This window comes from Magnolia sinica, chromosome 9 (assembly GCF_029962835.1).
Source record: "Magnolia sinica isolate HGM2019 chromosome 9, MsV1, whole genome shotgun sequence".
Classification (NCBI taxonomy): Eukaryota; Viridiplantae; Streptophyta; class Magnoliopsida; order Magnoliales; family Magnoliaceae; genus Magnolia; species Magnolia sinica.
In genome coordinates this window covers 37,217,700-37,233,399 of record NC_080581.1, presented here as the reverse complement: position 1 = coordinate 37,233,399, position 15,700 = coordinate 37,217,700, and the positions used below count along the sequence as shown (strand labels likewise).

Sequence of the window (15,700 nt, the reverse complement as noted above, 5' to 3'; positions counted from 1 at the left end):
CATGGGATTGGATGGCCTGGATCTTCCCATTTGGCAGGTCGTTGGGCTCATCTCTCTGTAGCAGTCAGGGCATACTAGATAAATGGTCTGGATCAATGGATTGATTGCATAAATCGTATAAGTGTCATCTCTTGAATTTTTCTTCTTGTTTTGATGGTATGATTTTCATTTGCCCATGTCAGTTAGTTCTCAAGTGATCATGGATATGTTCATTTAGCTAACGTTTTGTACATGATGTTTGAAACACTCTTGATTTGTGCATTGTCTTTAACTTACCTGCCTGATCTTTACTCCTACATTGGCTCTGATTTTGCAGCATTGATTCTGATTGGAAGTTTGTTACTGGATTTTGCATTTTTTCTTGGTATTGTCTATTTTATGGTAAAACAAGAAGCAAAAATATCTTGCTTTACCATACAGATTGTCTGGCACTTCATAGGGTGCTTTGGTATTTCGTGTCATTCTTGCTATGCCTATTCTGTTATTTTGTGATTACAAAAGTGCCATGTAGATAGCTAAAAATCCGAAGTCCAATGAGTGTCCCAAACATAATTGGACAGCCATGGATGATTATAATATTTCACAAATGATACTCTGCTATATGAATGTAGACTCTGCTACATGAAAAGGAAAACACCTCTAGCCATTTGCATTATGAATATATTGCTCAGTGTCTGACATGAAACATACTACTGAAATGCTTGCCAAAATACATGCCTATAAGAGAGTTGACTCATCATACGGAACTACACATTACAATGTAAAAAAAAAAAAAAAAAATCCTAGCCCACTCGACAAAACTGTAACCTTCATGATGAATACGGGATAACATCCTGGTCCCACAAAATGAGGAATACAATTATACAAATGAAACTGAAATAGAAATAGGAATTAGAAATTTCCCAGTGCTCGACATTACTAGGGAAGTCAATTGCACTCAATGGAAATTTTGGTTTACTTTATGGTAATCATCCATTTTTATTTTCTGAAAATTCCTCCAATGGAATGGTTAGGATTGCCAACTCTGTGATTTTTGGCATATGGTTCTTCCAAAGTATAGTGTACATGATTATTGTTTTGAAGCTCGTACACGTTTGCCATATGTACTAAGAGCCGGTCACTGATATATCAAGTGAAAGGAAGTGACAAGAACCATAGTCTATGCAGATCTGTTTTTGTCTCTTATGCATTCATGCAAATTTGATTAATTTACAGTTTATAGCTAATCCAACAGTTCCTTCCATGTTAACTGAAAGGAAGTGACAAACCATTGTCTATGCAAATTTTCTTTTCTTCACTTGTGTATTCGTCTGAATTTGGTTTGACTTCTAAAGTTTATAGCTAATCTGCACCATTGGACGTTGAGTGCTTTATGCTAGTTCCCTATGAGTTATGCTCAATCGTTGTTATTAGGTTTCTTGATTAAAATCAAGGAGTTTTATTTCCCTATCAATCTATAATCTTGGGCCTTGGATTAAATGTTGTGTTTTGTCTTTTGAATTCATTTGATTTGACAGAGTATTTGGAATAGCATCCAGAAGCATCTAACTGGGAGATTGGGATCTCTAGTTTTAGAAAAAATGCCTTGTTTCAAGATTACCATGGACTCAAAACTTTCAGACAAGTTTTTTATAATATGTTCCACACTTTGAATTTATTTCTATAAAAGCACCCATCTCTGATGTCCATTTTTTCTTTTGATGTTCATTCTTTTTAAATAAGCCATAGTTGTTTGTACAATTCAGGAGCTGACTCTCATATGAATAGCTCAGTGCATTCCCAACCAACATCAAGGAGCTCAATGCTCATAAGCAATCCCACGGGGTATGTATTTTCGTGTTGCATCTAGCAATAGCTTAAGAAGCTCTTGCCTTTGGTGTTGGTTGTTGTTGGTGGGATAGCAACCCTTCCAGGGAGATATTCCCAATAATATTCCAAGAAACATTAAAATCTGAAAATCTCCTAAGAAATTTCTGAGAATGAGATTTGTCACTATAGAAATAAGAGGATACTGGTTCCTAGGCCATAGCTATTCAGTCGTACTTGGTTCATAATACCAGATTCTTAGTTGTCCATGCAATGGCTATTATATAATTGGACTGCTTCTATTCGGTTTGGATGAGTACAATATATGAGTGAACCTTCTCATTGTATGTACATTTTATTACCTTTTCCAGTGCTTCAAAGGCATGAGAGTTCAGACTTCTCCTTTACCCTTCGCAGAGTCGCTTCACTTTGTTTGCTCTGATTTTCTGCCTTTTCATAGACCTTTATTCTTTATTGGCCTTTTACTGGACCTATTAATTTCTTCTTCTTCGTGAAGAAATATTTAAGAAATCTCAAAATTCTACAATCCTCATCGATTTTAAGTTGTTTGTCTGTTCCCATGGAATCTCTATTGCAAACCTTATCACATGCTTCTGCATTATCTTTCTTCCCTTCAATTTTCCTACATTTAGTTTGTTTTTCAGGATAACTGTCCTTTGCCGGTGTTATAATGTGAACTGATCAGAGCTCATTATCCTCTGAAAGCCAAATTTCTTTCCTGTTGGTTTCTCATATTTCCATCGAATTCCACCTGTAATATTTTGTTTTTGTCTGTTATTCTATCATATTTCTGTTTAAGTCAACAATGGGCCGGTCATGATTATCTATTTTTATGTCAGTTATCTTCTGCTACACAACTTTTTTTTATTTTTTTTTACGTCAATGTTCCTTGGCTTGATTCCTGCCTGCTCATGTCTCCCATAACGGTTTCTGTTATTTTCTCTTGTCCTTGTCACTACCGCTGCTTGTTCTATGCATATATGGCTAGTTATATACCATAACCTTTCATCAAATTCAAATAATGCTGAAGACCCTAAACGATTGAATGCAGGCAAGAAGCTGGCTGGGAGCATCATCAAGGAAAAACTAGCAGCATGTGTCAACCGAGTGCTAGGTATGTCCCTAAAAGATGTCCTTAGATGCCTTTAAATTACCTTCAGCTTTATATATTCATGGGTCTAAATTACTACAAGAAATGCTAGAATTACCGGCATTTTTTAAAGTCTCAAAATGACCCGTGGTTACAAATTGATTGTAAAAGTCCCTGTATCCCGAGTCAATCCACATCTCTCTCATCTCCTCCCTAAAAAAACCCACCGTCTGAACCTTACTCCCTTAAAAAAAAAAAAACCCAATCTCTCGTCTTCTCCCTAAAATACCCCCATCTCTCCCCTGTCTTCTCCCTAAAATACCCCCATCTCTCCCTCGTCTTCTCCTCAATCGACCGTCCCTCTCTTGCTCTCAATCTCTCTCCCTCTCTCGCCCTCAATTTTCCTCTCTTGCTCTCGATCTCTCTCCCCCTCTCGCTCTTGATCTCTTTCGTTGAAGATGGTCAGTTTTGCATCCACTCCAACGTTGACGCTTATAGAGGCGACTTTGGGGATGATTAGATCTCTAAGTTGAAGGAGGCATTTGGCATGTTTGACAAGAACGAAGCCAGTCAGATCCCTTCGATCTTCACTTTCCCCCCCTTTTCTGCTGGAAATCTGTTGATTTTATGATTTTTTATAGCATTTTCATGGTTGAGGATTTTTTTTCCTTTTTTAATTCGATTTGATGTTGATTTCATCAGATCTGATGGTTTAGTTATGAAATTCTTTGTTCTTATTTATGAAGAAGGCAAGGTAGTAACTCCCAACTATGTTCTTATTTATGAAGACAATGAAGGAGATCGAATGCTTGTCAGCAATGTGCCATGGGAGTATGTCTATTACATTTGATTTTGCATTTTTGTTATGACGCCGTGTGTTTTTCTCTACATCTCGATCATATTTAAAATAAAAATGCAACTCATTCATACATGTGTGACAGTGTGAGTCAGGATGATCATCAAATGACTGAAATTCTAACTCTCCATTCCTGTAGGATGTTTGTCAACATCGTGAAAAGGTTGTATATCATCAGTGGCTCTAGGGCACCACTTCCTGATTTCCCTTTTATTAAAGCTTGCTGCAAGTGAAGTTAAATTAACAAATCTTGAGAAAATTATATTTTAGTTGTCTGTTTGTTTTTAGTTGGAAATCTATGTGTGGACTGATCAGATTTTAAGCTTAAAAAAAGAATATAATCTGCCCATTTTAAAGGTTGGAAAAATCTATTAAGATCCTGCAATGCTTTGGACTGAATATTGATTCTGGATCAAGCTCCTAGATTTAATCTCCATTACTTGTGTATGCATGTAAATGTAAAAGGACACTTCTCCTATTTGTTAATAAAAATTCTGAGCATGTCATAGTGAGACATTTCTATGCATCATAAAAGCTGAAACCTGAATTTGGGGACTGCCAAATGGACTCCATTTTTGCTTGCTTTGTTGTCTCAATAAATCTTTGTGGTGGGCTGAGTTTCATGGGTGCACTCCTGCTGAATTTTGGGGCAACTTGTATGGAATGGCAGTCCTAATAAAAAACATGACTAATCTAGAACACTTGGTGTATATTCCATGTCACTTATTATCCAAAAAAAGTGTTATTTCTGATCCCGTGAAATTCCCGCCTGAATTCATCTTTTGTTGCAAACTTCTTTAGAAAGTAGAAATCAACTATTGTTTCTAGCTTTCGATGCATTGATTATCTTAAAAAATCTGTTCTTTATTATTATTATTATTATTTTTATATGGGATATGATTGTAGGATGTGCATTTCCAATATATTAACTGTAGAAAGTAGATGATTTAAATTTAAAGGTGCCAAACAAAACTTGACATAATGAAATTCTCAAGAATCCAATTACTATAGATGTAGATTCTTCAAATTTCAAGTGTCCAAACCACCTATAAATTCCTTTGAAGACTTTTCTAACCTAACTTCCATCTTTTTCTACCTTTTTTCCACCTTTTTAGGCTTGCTTCTTAAAGGTGCTGCAGAAGAGGAAGAAGAAGAAGAAGAAGAAGAAGCAGAAGCGGGTGGAACCGGTATGGGATTACAGAGACCTTTCCATAGTACACATGACAGGAGTGACATGCCAATTAAGTATTTTCATTTAATTGCCCTTGTTGATGATGAAACAGGATTAAAAATATATAAATTGGATGGTCCTGGCCATCTGGTTGGCAGATTCCAAACTAACAGTCCCCCCCCCACCAAAAAAAAAAAAAAAATGGTCAATGGCCCACATTTGGTTAGAGGAGGAGAATAAATTTAGGCTATGATTACCTAACAAAATAAAAAATTAGAGTGAACATGATTTAAGATGGGTCCTACTGGATGGACGGTCTCAATTGACACATGACCATAACCCATATATGTACAGTAAAGGGATGGCACTACCATGTTCCAGTTCTAATGGCTCTACCTCATCAACTTTCTTGTTTTGTTACCATTTCCTTTTGTAGTGGTATACTCACAAGGACCTCCCTTGTTACAGATGATCAATCCATCTGATTCTTCTAAGCATACATGATTTAGAAAAGTATAGCAATGGCTCACATGCTCTACTTGTCGGCGGTTTCTTCTAGTTAATCACTATCTTTGGAGTGTTCAAATTTGAGAAACGATCTATTTAGCTAAGTGTATAGAACATTTGGCATCCAAAGTCCCCCTATCTAGCTAATTAGTATTTGCTTCACTTTTGAGTTTCATCCAACTATTTTCTTTGTGAAGGACCATCAAAATGGGAGATTACTGTGGCATGCCTGTAAGTGTTTTAAAATTTCATTTGCTTGTTGACTATATCCTTTCCGATTGCATTAGGCACATCAGATTGTTTTTTCATTGGCATTTGGTCCATGCAGGAGTCCTTTGACTCATCAAAGCCAGTCACATCTACAGATGTGCAACAGATTTTTGAAAACCTTGCCAAGAAGCGCCAATGGACAGAGTAAGTATTTCCAGGATCTTTTCTTATGAGTCCTGTAAATACCTTAAATGTATTTGTTGTTACTGTTTCTTAGATCATATGGGGCTTGAAGACAATTAGAATATATGTGTAACAGTAGACTTAAGCCTAACTAGGATTTGACTTAGTAGATTCACTATTTTGAGTTATGTTATTTCATCTAATGATGTTACTATGCAAAATCTATAAAACGTGCGTGCCTTTTTATAGGCTTGACATAGTCCAATGTTTTGATAGGCTTGACAGTTGACAGCAAGCCAAACCAAACCTACCTTTTTTTTTTTTCAAAGTCTAATCTATACTTCAATCAAAATCTACAAAAGATGTGAATAGATAAAGGTGACCAACATTTCAGCAATAAAATTCCTGTTTTTTTTTTTTTTTTCAAAACAGCAGCATGATTTTTTATTTTTTATTTTTGCGAGGAAAACAGGCTCATTAGTTTATAGTAGAAAAATCGGGGTCACAAAAATGCTTGATGACTGGTTTGGAATCTATCTATAAGAAGTAAGATTTATGCTTGGAAACCAATGTATTAAAATTGAGGCTAAAGCCTTTAGCCATGGGGGTTTCAACCTCGGGTTGGACAACTGAGGCAAAACCGAGGCTAAAGGCTTTAACCTCAGTTTATAACCTTTTTAGCCACATTTTTGAACTAAGGCTAAAGCCCCCTTTTCTTGTAGTGTTAGTGCAACGTCCAAGTGCAATGTCCAAGCCATTCATCAGGTGGTTTTGACCATGTCATGAAAGTAAATCTAGTCCATTCAGCAGGTGGGATATAATCTTAGAAGCAGTTGGATGGGTAAAGACACTTCAACCGAGTTTTTTCAGCCATATATTTGTTTCATAAACTGTGGCCCACCTGATGAGTGGACCAACCTGATTCTTGGGGAATAACATCTAGGTAGAGGCTCCACTCTAATGAATAAATTGGATCTCATAGAAAATTTGCCACGCTGGCAGATGTCTGGCATGTACATGAGTTGCCTTGTACATGCCTGTGCTGACCAAAACCTATAGTACCGAAAGGCAAGAAAGAAAAAAGATAAGGATCTTTAGCTTGCTCATGTGGCCAAATTTGGACATTCTACTACTCATGTGGCCAAATCATGTGAATTTTAAAGTATTTAGAGCACGATTTTACACCATTCCCTATGTTGCAGCCCATGTAAATCTTAGGAGCAGATCCATCACTAAATCCCATCTACATCATCCCAAGTCCAACCACATATCATAATCCAACTTGGTAGTAGACCTTCCGCTTATTCATATAGATCAGCTAAGATTAGGATGAAGAATCTGATTCATATAGATCTCCCTTTGAATCATCATTTACCACGAAAATTCTAGTTGAGTGCAGAAAACATAGCTAGCTATTCAAATAAATGTGTCTCTTGATTTTCACTTAAACTGCAAATCATTTTTTTCAAGTGCCTGGGATCATGATCACCTATCAATGCAATATAAGCATATATGTGTATGCATGCAGATGTGCAGGGACTAAACAACAAAATAAGTTAGATCGAGATTTAGGCAAAAAAAATAAAATAAAAAATACAAACACATATGAATTTGCATTTGGCCCCTTTTTTTTTTTTTTTTTTCCTTTTATACTAAACCTCCTAATAGAGTAGTAAACCACACTGTGTGACTGTGTGATTCTAATCCTTATGAATATTATTTGGTAGTGATAGTTGCCAACTTCTGTTAGGCGTTTCTAACTTTTCCCATTTCCACTTGTTATGAAGGACACTGATTATGTGGAGGAACTAAAGGAGGCTTTCAAGGTCTTTGACAAGGATCAAAATGGTTACATTTCTACTATAGAGGTAAGTTGTTTTCTTCCTCCTATGTAATATGACTAGATGTTAATGTGTAGTAGTTATGTTTATCAGACAACTATCTAATGAATGGGATGCTACCAGAATTGAGGCCTTGCATTGGATTACGACACTTTTGGCAAGACATCAGGCTAAGGCAATCATTGATGATTTCTTGTTCATTTTTGACATCAGTTCATGCATATGTACTTACTGTACATTGATCACTCGTATAGGTTTCCTGAAGTAATATCAAATGCTGTGTTCACTGCCTCTGTTGTTGTGAGTAAATATCATTTACTGGATTTTAAATATTTTAAAACATAATAATGTTTTTATGGTTTTTCTTTTTCTTTTTATTTTTCTGCTGGTGACAATTGTAAAAATTTTGGTGACCAAGGAAAATATTGCTGCTGATGGCTTGCTATAAGAGGCATGTGCATGTTAGCTTTCCTTTTCAGGTGGCTTTCTTTTCCGAGGTGGAGTGTGTTTGTTTTATTTTTTGAGGTGATGAATTTCTTTTTCACTTATAGGAAACTGTTGCATCTCATTTGGATAACATTGATTAGAGAAGAATGGTAGCAGATTTTTGAAGTGTGTGGAATAGTTGTTGGGGTATGAAGGGTTTAGTTGAATAGTTGTTGTTGTATAGAACAGTTGGTGAAGGGTTTTGCAGATTTTCAGAGAGAGATTTGAATTCAGCTTTGTTCTTTTGCTCTTTTTTCTTGAATTTGAGGTTGGGAGTTTGGAATTTCAGGTCCTCGGGGAGAGCAATGGATTTCGATGTGATCTTTAGTCTTTCTTCATGAACTGGAAGTGAGTATTTGGAATTATAGTTTTCTTTCTTCCAACAGAGATTTGAATTTTAGATGTGTTGCTCTTTCCATGTGAATTTGAAAATGGGTGTTTAGGATTACGTGCTTTTATGGAAACAGAGTTCAGTTTCAATATGTTCTTTTACTCTTTTTGCACGAAAACAAAGATGGAAGCTTGGAATTACAGGTTCTTCTAGAGGGGGATTTAAATTTCGATCTCTTCTTTTGCTCTTTCTTCACGAATTTGGACATAGGTGTCTGGAATTACATGTTTTTGTGGAGAGTGATTTGAGTTGCCATGCATTCTTTCACTCTCTTCCCATGTATTTTAAAATGGGTGTTTGGAATTACAGGATTTTATGAGCAGTCAATGCAAGTATGCAGCAGAGAAGAAGATACTGCTGCAGAAAAGGCAGAAAGCAATGTGGAAATAGAAGGCCGAAAGCCAAAGGAGAATCCATCTCGGTTTCATCGAAGATGATGAGGCAAATTCTGAATATAGTTTGGTATAAGCTTGTCAAGAACTCGAATTCATATGCAAGCTTGTTGGGTTTGAGCTGGGCTCTTGTATCTTGCAGCTGATTTTCACAGGTCTTGAATTTCAAATTTCTTTCAATCTCTATCTCTTGAATCTGATTTTCTTCTAACATCTTTCTTACTGTAGATGGGGTGTTAAGAAGCCTCAAATCATGGAAAATTCTGTCACGATCTTGTCGAATGCAGGTCTTGGGATGGCCATGTTCAGTCTCGGTAAGATCATTGATACGCTCATCATGATTCTTAGTCCTTGTTTTTCAAGTGTTTTGAATTGACTTGAACTAACTGCCTTTGAATTTTTCAAATTTTCAGGACTGTTCATGGCCTTGTAGCCAAGAATCATAGCCTGTGGGACTAAACTCGCTGCATATGGATTGGTTGCGAGGTTCCTCACTGGCCCAACTGTCATGGCGATCGCATCTGTTGGGGTTGGCCTCAGAGGCACAATCCTCAGAGTGTTCATTGTTCAAGTGGGTTCATTGCATTTTCAGCTCAATCTTTAAAACACACAAACACATTTTCAGCCTCTTACGTATAATGTCATAACATGCAATTTCTTCCATTTTGTATGATGAAATTGATTTTCAGCCATGTGCAGTAAGCTTTCGGATCAAAGCGAAGCTAAGAATAGGGTGTTAGTTGATGGCAAATTGATAACCAATAGAGGCACATCCATGGAGTTTTCACTTGGGATTGTTGAGAAGCTATTTGGCTGCGAGAAGGCATTGGATCTTGCTGTTAATGAGTACTTTAAATAGACATAACTATTATGTTGACATTGTACTTTTGTGAATGGTAAATGATTGTATATGATTGAATGAATGAATGATTGAGTTTGATTGAAGAATGAATGATTTAGCCATGAAGTATTTATCTATATTAGCTTATATGAGTTATTAGGGTGTACTGCCATTATTATTTAAATTTTTTTATTTACAAATAGGCATTAGCTACAGCTATTAACCGTAGCCATTTATCTGAAAACCGTAACTCTTGCTAATTTCAGCCTATTGTTACGGTTCTTATTCTACTTTTAGCTACAGATATAATCTGTAGCTGCATATAATCTAGAGCTACAGAAAATATTGCTACGAATTTAATTCGTACCTATTGCTTCAATTACTACGGCTATTAACCATAGCTCTTTATATGAAAACTGTAGTTGTTGCTGATTTTAGCCTATTGCTACGGTTCTCACTCTACTTTTAGCTACAGATATAATTCGTAGCTGTAAATACCTTAGCGCTACGGAAGCTACGGCTACTGATTTAATCCGTACCCATTGTTTATAGCATTTAGACCTATGGCTATGGCACTAATGGCTACAGTCGTGCTACGGACTTTAACCGTAGCCATAGGCCTTTAGCTACGGTTTTTATCCATAGCCTTTGCTAGATTTTTCTGGTAGTGTAGTCTATTACTAACAAAATATAAATATTCCCAAAGGATTAGGGAAATGGTCCCATGAAATTGATGCCTCAACAATCAAATGCTTCAATGATAAGAATGGGGTTTAGAGGCATCATATTTCGACAGGGCAACCCTCCTAATTTCTGACAATGCTCACAAGCTTTGCAAAACTCATAAATATCTCTGAACATTGTGGGCCAGTAAAAGCCGTACTGCAGAATTTTCGTCGTGATCTTTTTAGCAGAAAAGTGACCACCACAAGCTCGAGAATGACAAAAGGAGATGATACTCTGATGTTCATTATCTGGCAAACATCCCCTAAGAATTTGGTCTGGGTAATATTTAAACAAATAAGGATCATCCCAGAAAAACTTGCGTACCTCGGTGAAGAATTTTTTCTTATCTTGCGTAGTCCAATATGTTGGGAGAGTTTAAATAATTGTTTATTGAGGAACATATCATTTATCAGTGTCGGCTCAAGGGAATTAGGGAGTTCAAGTTGAGAAAGATGGTTGACCACTATGTTTTCTAATCATTTTTTGTCTCATATTTCAATATCAAATTCTTGGAGTAAGAGGATCCATCTTATCAGGCGGGGCTTGGCATCCGTCTTAGAAAGAAGATACTTTAACGTCGCATGGTCTGTGTAAATGATGATCTTAGATCTAATCAGGTAGACCTAAATTTGTCAAAAATGAACACTATGGGTAAAAGTTTTTTCTCCGTAGTAGAGTAGTTCACTTGGGTAAAATTTAGAGTTCTACTTGCATAGTGAATAATGTAGGGTTTCTTTTCTTTTCTCTGACCTAACACTGCCCCAATAGCATAGTCAGATGCATCGTACATAATCTTAAAAGGAATACTCTAATCGGGTGTCTACACGATAGGTGCAGTAGTTAACATGCCCTTGAGCTTAGTGAAAGCTTCTTAGCATTGTTTAGTCCACTCATATGGTACATCCTTTTGAAGTAGATTGCATAAAGGACGAGAGAGATGACTAAAGTCCTTTATGAATCGTCTACAGAATCTGGCGTGTCCTATGAAGGATTGCATGTCACGTATGCTCTTGGGTGGAGGTAGGTTAGAGATAAGATCAATTTTTTCCTTGTTTACCTCAATTCCCTTAGAAGAAATTATGTGTCCAAGCATAATTCCCTTGGGAACCATAAAATGACATTTCTCCCAATTTAAAACCAAATTCTTTTCCTCACATTGCTTCACCACACATGTAAGATTTTCCAAACACTCACTGAAGGATGGACCAAAGACAGAGAAGCTGTTCATGAAGACCTCTAAATATTACCCCACCATGTCAGAAAAAATACTCAACATGCATCCCTGAAAGGTTATGAGGGCATTACATAGTCCAAATGGCATCCTTTGGTAAGCAAAGGTGCTAAAGGGAAATGTGAATGTTATATTCTCTTGATCTTCAAGGGCTATCTCTATCTGATTGTAGCCTGAATATCCGTAAAGGAAGCAATAGTAAGAGTGACCGGCTAGCCTTTCTAAATTTTGATTAATGAAGGGTAAAGAAAAGTGGTCCTTCCTTGTGTCGGTATTAAACTTCTTGTAGTTAATGCACATTCTTCAACCGTTAGTAACTCTAGTTGGAACAAGTTCATTGTTGGCATTAACTACGATGGTGATTCCGGACTTCTTAGGAACTACCTGAGTTGGACTCACCCATTGACTGTCGGATATAGGGTGTATGATACTTACATCCAACAACTTAATTACATCAACCTTAATCACTTCTTTCATATTTGGATTGAGTCGACATTGTGGTTGTCGGGAGTTTTTCACATTATCCCCAAGATGGATGCAATGAGTACAAATCAAAGGGTCAATTCCCTTGAGGTCCGCAATCAACCATCTAAGAGCTCTTTTATGCTCAATGAGAGTGGAAATGAGCACACTCACTTTTTCTTTTTCAAGGTGGGAAGAGATCACCATTGGGTGTAAGACCCGTATCCTAGACCGTACTATTCTATAGACTTCTGCAGTCCTCTCGGTTGAATTCCAGTGACCCACGATCTGTTATCGATGTTTGCGCATGATCCTAAGTCGTGTCCCGTATATCGGAGTTAGCTCGACTCGAAACTTGTACCGTAGCGACCACGTCGTCACTACGGCTCCGATGCCGCGTCTCACGCACTGAGGCGATACCCAGGCCAGGAGATGTGGGCCCGCGTTCAGTTCGAGGAAAATGTCACAAATTTGCAAACCCAAGAGAACATCACATCAATCCCATCAATCCCATTAATCAAGTACACATCATGTCAAGTACAAACAATCCCCCAAGTCAACTCTCTCTCTCTCTTACACACCCTTACATGTCAAGTACACATCACTCACTCCCCATCACTCCATCACTCACTCACCCATCCCTCTCTCTCATTACAACCCTCTCTCTCTTCTCTACCCATTCTCCATTTTCAAGCAACCGTCCATGGCCCTCCATGAGAGAAGCTAGGCCCACTCCCTACCACCCAATCCCACCGTCCATGATCCATCTCAACCGTTGAAATTCATTCATTGGAGCTTTAGCATGCATTGGTGAAAGAAGGAAGAGGAGATCTAACGGTGGGTGATTTTGTTTGGTATTGATGATTTGAGGGCCCACCTATGGTGGGACCCATCTTGATGTATGATTGGTATCAAAGAGGGGCCCATAGTGGCGGGATCCCTTGGTTACTCCGATTTCTCTCTTTCTCTCTCTCTATCTCTCTCTTTCTTTCCTTTTTTTTTGGAGATGATGTGGCCCACCTGATCAATAAACCCATGCTATCCAGCCGTCCATCTGACGTGCTGGGTAAGGCCGACCTTGATGTATGGGTTTTATCAACACCGTCCATCTAACGGTGGACCCATCCATGTGGGTCGCACCTTGATGTTTATATGTTATCCACCCTGTCCATGCATGGGATGTGGGGCCCACTTTGATGATGTGTTGAGAGCAGCACGTGGGACCACCGTGATGTATCTGTTGATCTTAGCCGTCCATCATTTGGACGGTGGGCCAGCAATAACCAGTTGCTGTAGGACGCTAGCAAGTTCTATGGGTCGATCATGAGGTATGTGTTGTATCTAAACTGTACACCAGTGTGGACGTAGTAAGATCTATGGGTCCCTTACCTCCAAGCCGTCCATCTGTTGGGCTGCTAGGCAGCAGCCTAGCAGCATTTTATCTGCTGTGAAGATGTCAGCAGTGCTGTAGGGTCACACCGTGATGTATTTTTTTCATATCCTCTCCGTCCATCTACCCATATCAGTGAGATCCATCAGATGTTTGATACACACCGTCCATTGTGTGGACCATCATGAGGTATGTGTGATATCAACACCGTCCATCCACCGTCCAATGGACTGGATGGTAGGACCTACTTAATGTATGTATTCTATGCGCTGTCCATCCATTTCAGTGGACGCGTGGGACCCACCCTCATATGCCACATGTGTGGGGTGGGACCCACCTTGATGTAAGTGTTTTATATCCACTGTTCGTAATTGGACGGTGGTAGTTGGAGCCTACCCATGATGTATGTATGTCTCCATGCCGTCCATCCAGGCCTGGCCCTGGATGTGGCAGATTCAAATCTCTGGTAGGCCACAACGTGGACCCACTGTAATTTATGTGATTTATCTACACCTTACACGGTGCTGTGAGGCCCTGTATTGATGTATGTGTTTTGATCCACACCGTCCAATGTTTGGACGGTGCTGGATAGGTTGGATGGTGCTGTGGACACTAGCCATGACGTATGTTTTGATCCACACCGTCCAGAATGTCTGGACGGTGCTGGACCACCTTTGGACGGTGCTGTGGACCCCACACTCAATGTATGTATTGTATATCTACACCGTTCAGTGGTCTGGACGGTGGCGACCACCTTGATGTATTTATTGTATCCATATCGTCCATCCCTGGACACGGTCGTGGACCCCACCTTTGATGTATGTGTTTCATATGTCCATCCATCTGATGGTGAACACCACCTTGATGTATGAGTCTTATCTTGCACCGTCCAGCAACTGCTTGTTGGACGGTGGGACCCTCTGCAGATGTATTTATTATCCTCGCTGTCCATCTGTTTGACAGTTGTGGGCCCACCCCACACGTACTGCACGTGTGAGGGGTGGGGTCCACCTTGCTTATATACATGTTACGTCCAGGAAGTCCAGCGTGGTTCACCTTGATTTATCTATTTATTTCATTCACACCGTCCAGATTGTGCTGGACGGTGCTAGACAATGTTTGGACAGTGCTGATTTACATGGATAATGCTGGGATGGTGATTTACTTAGGAAATGTTGGGATGGTGCTGATTTACTTAGGAAATGTTTGGATGGTGCTGATTTACTTAAGCAATGTTTGGACAATGCTGATCATCATTAGTGGGCCAGGTGCCCCATGGAATGATAGTGTACAGTGGTACACATGTTACACCTACAATTATTGAAATGATTTTTGATGTGGTCCAAGCCCATTTGAGGCCCATTAGTGCGGCCCATCCATGAGGCCCATCATGATGTATTTTTAGCCCATGTGCGGTGTCATGCCCCAAACCCGAAAATCGGGCTCACAAGAACCCGATCGCCGAATCCAGTGCCGACAGCCTCCGTAGTACCCATTCTCGGCTCCCAGCGCATATACGCTAGTTTTCGATCCTGGGATCCTACAAGGAGGATTTTTCGGTGTACATTTATCTCGTAATAAGCATGACCACAAGTATACCCAAATCATAAAGGCAACATCATCATCACATATCCACTAATATAAATAGTTGAATACAGTGCTGAAAGGAAAATACATATGTTAAAAATCAAAGCTCCACAAGTCCGTTGCACACTCCAAGCTCAATGCTGCTGCAACCTAACGCCACCTGCACGCATCTATCGTGCATAAGCTTATAGAAAGCTTAGTGGGTGGTGAAAGTATGTGCACAAGGTAAGTGTCAAGTAAGCAATATTAAAGTAATCAGAGTAAGCGAAAATACTGACAGGCACATAAATCATATAATATCAGAATAATGCGAAAACATACTGATAGACCCATAAATACCATCAACATTATTCAGGATATGCGATGCAAAAATATAATAACCAATATCATATACTGAGGAAGCAATGTGGATCAGTTATGCAATGCGAGACAGTAAGCCAAATATTATGTGTTGAGGATGCAATGCAATATGTGATGTGAATGAAATGACCAAGCTGGAGTGTGAAGTC

General features: G+C 38.7%; 3 long non-coding RNA genes across 4 annotated transcripts; 2 read left to right on the top strand and 1 right to left on the bottom strand.

The window, feature by feature from the left end:
* The first annotated feature begins 1,500 nt into the window (after window positions 1-1,500).
* LOC131256251 (uncharacterized) lies at window positions 1,501-4,340 on the top strand. 2 transcript variants are annotated; one of them, XR_009176703.1, is made up of 4 exons: window positions 1,501-1,624; window positions 1,729-1,824; window positions 2,879-2,941; window positions 3,664-4,340. It is a non-coding gene; the product is annotated as an uncharacterized LOC131256251 (long non-coding RNA). The 2 variants fall into 2 exon arrangements; XR_009176704.1 differs by lacking the exon at window positions 1,501-1,624 and having other exon boundaries at window positions 1,632-1,824.
* A 2,254-nt stretch (window positions 4,341-6,594) lies between these two features.
* LOC131255006 (uncharacterized) lies at window positions 6,595-9,812 on the top strand. The gene is made up of 6 exons (XR_009175985.1): window positions 6,595-7,712; window positions 7,809-7,985; window positions 8,104-8,164; window positions 8,275-8,519; window positions 8,872-9,268; window positions 9,368-9,812. It is a non-coding gene; the product is annotated as an uncharacterized LOC131255006 (long non-coding RNA).
* On the bottom strand, window positions 8,540-9,278 carry LOC131255007 (uncharacterized). Its single transcript, XR_009175986.1, has 2 exons — window positions 9,167-9,278; window positions 8,540-9,080 (listed from the first exon to the last, which is right to left on the bottom strand). It is a non-coding gene; the product is annotated as an uncharacterized LOC131255007 (long non-coding RNA).
* Window positions 9,813-15,700: the final 5,888 nt, after the last annotated feature.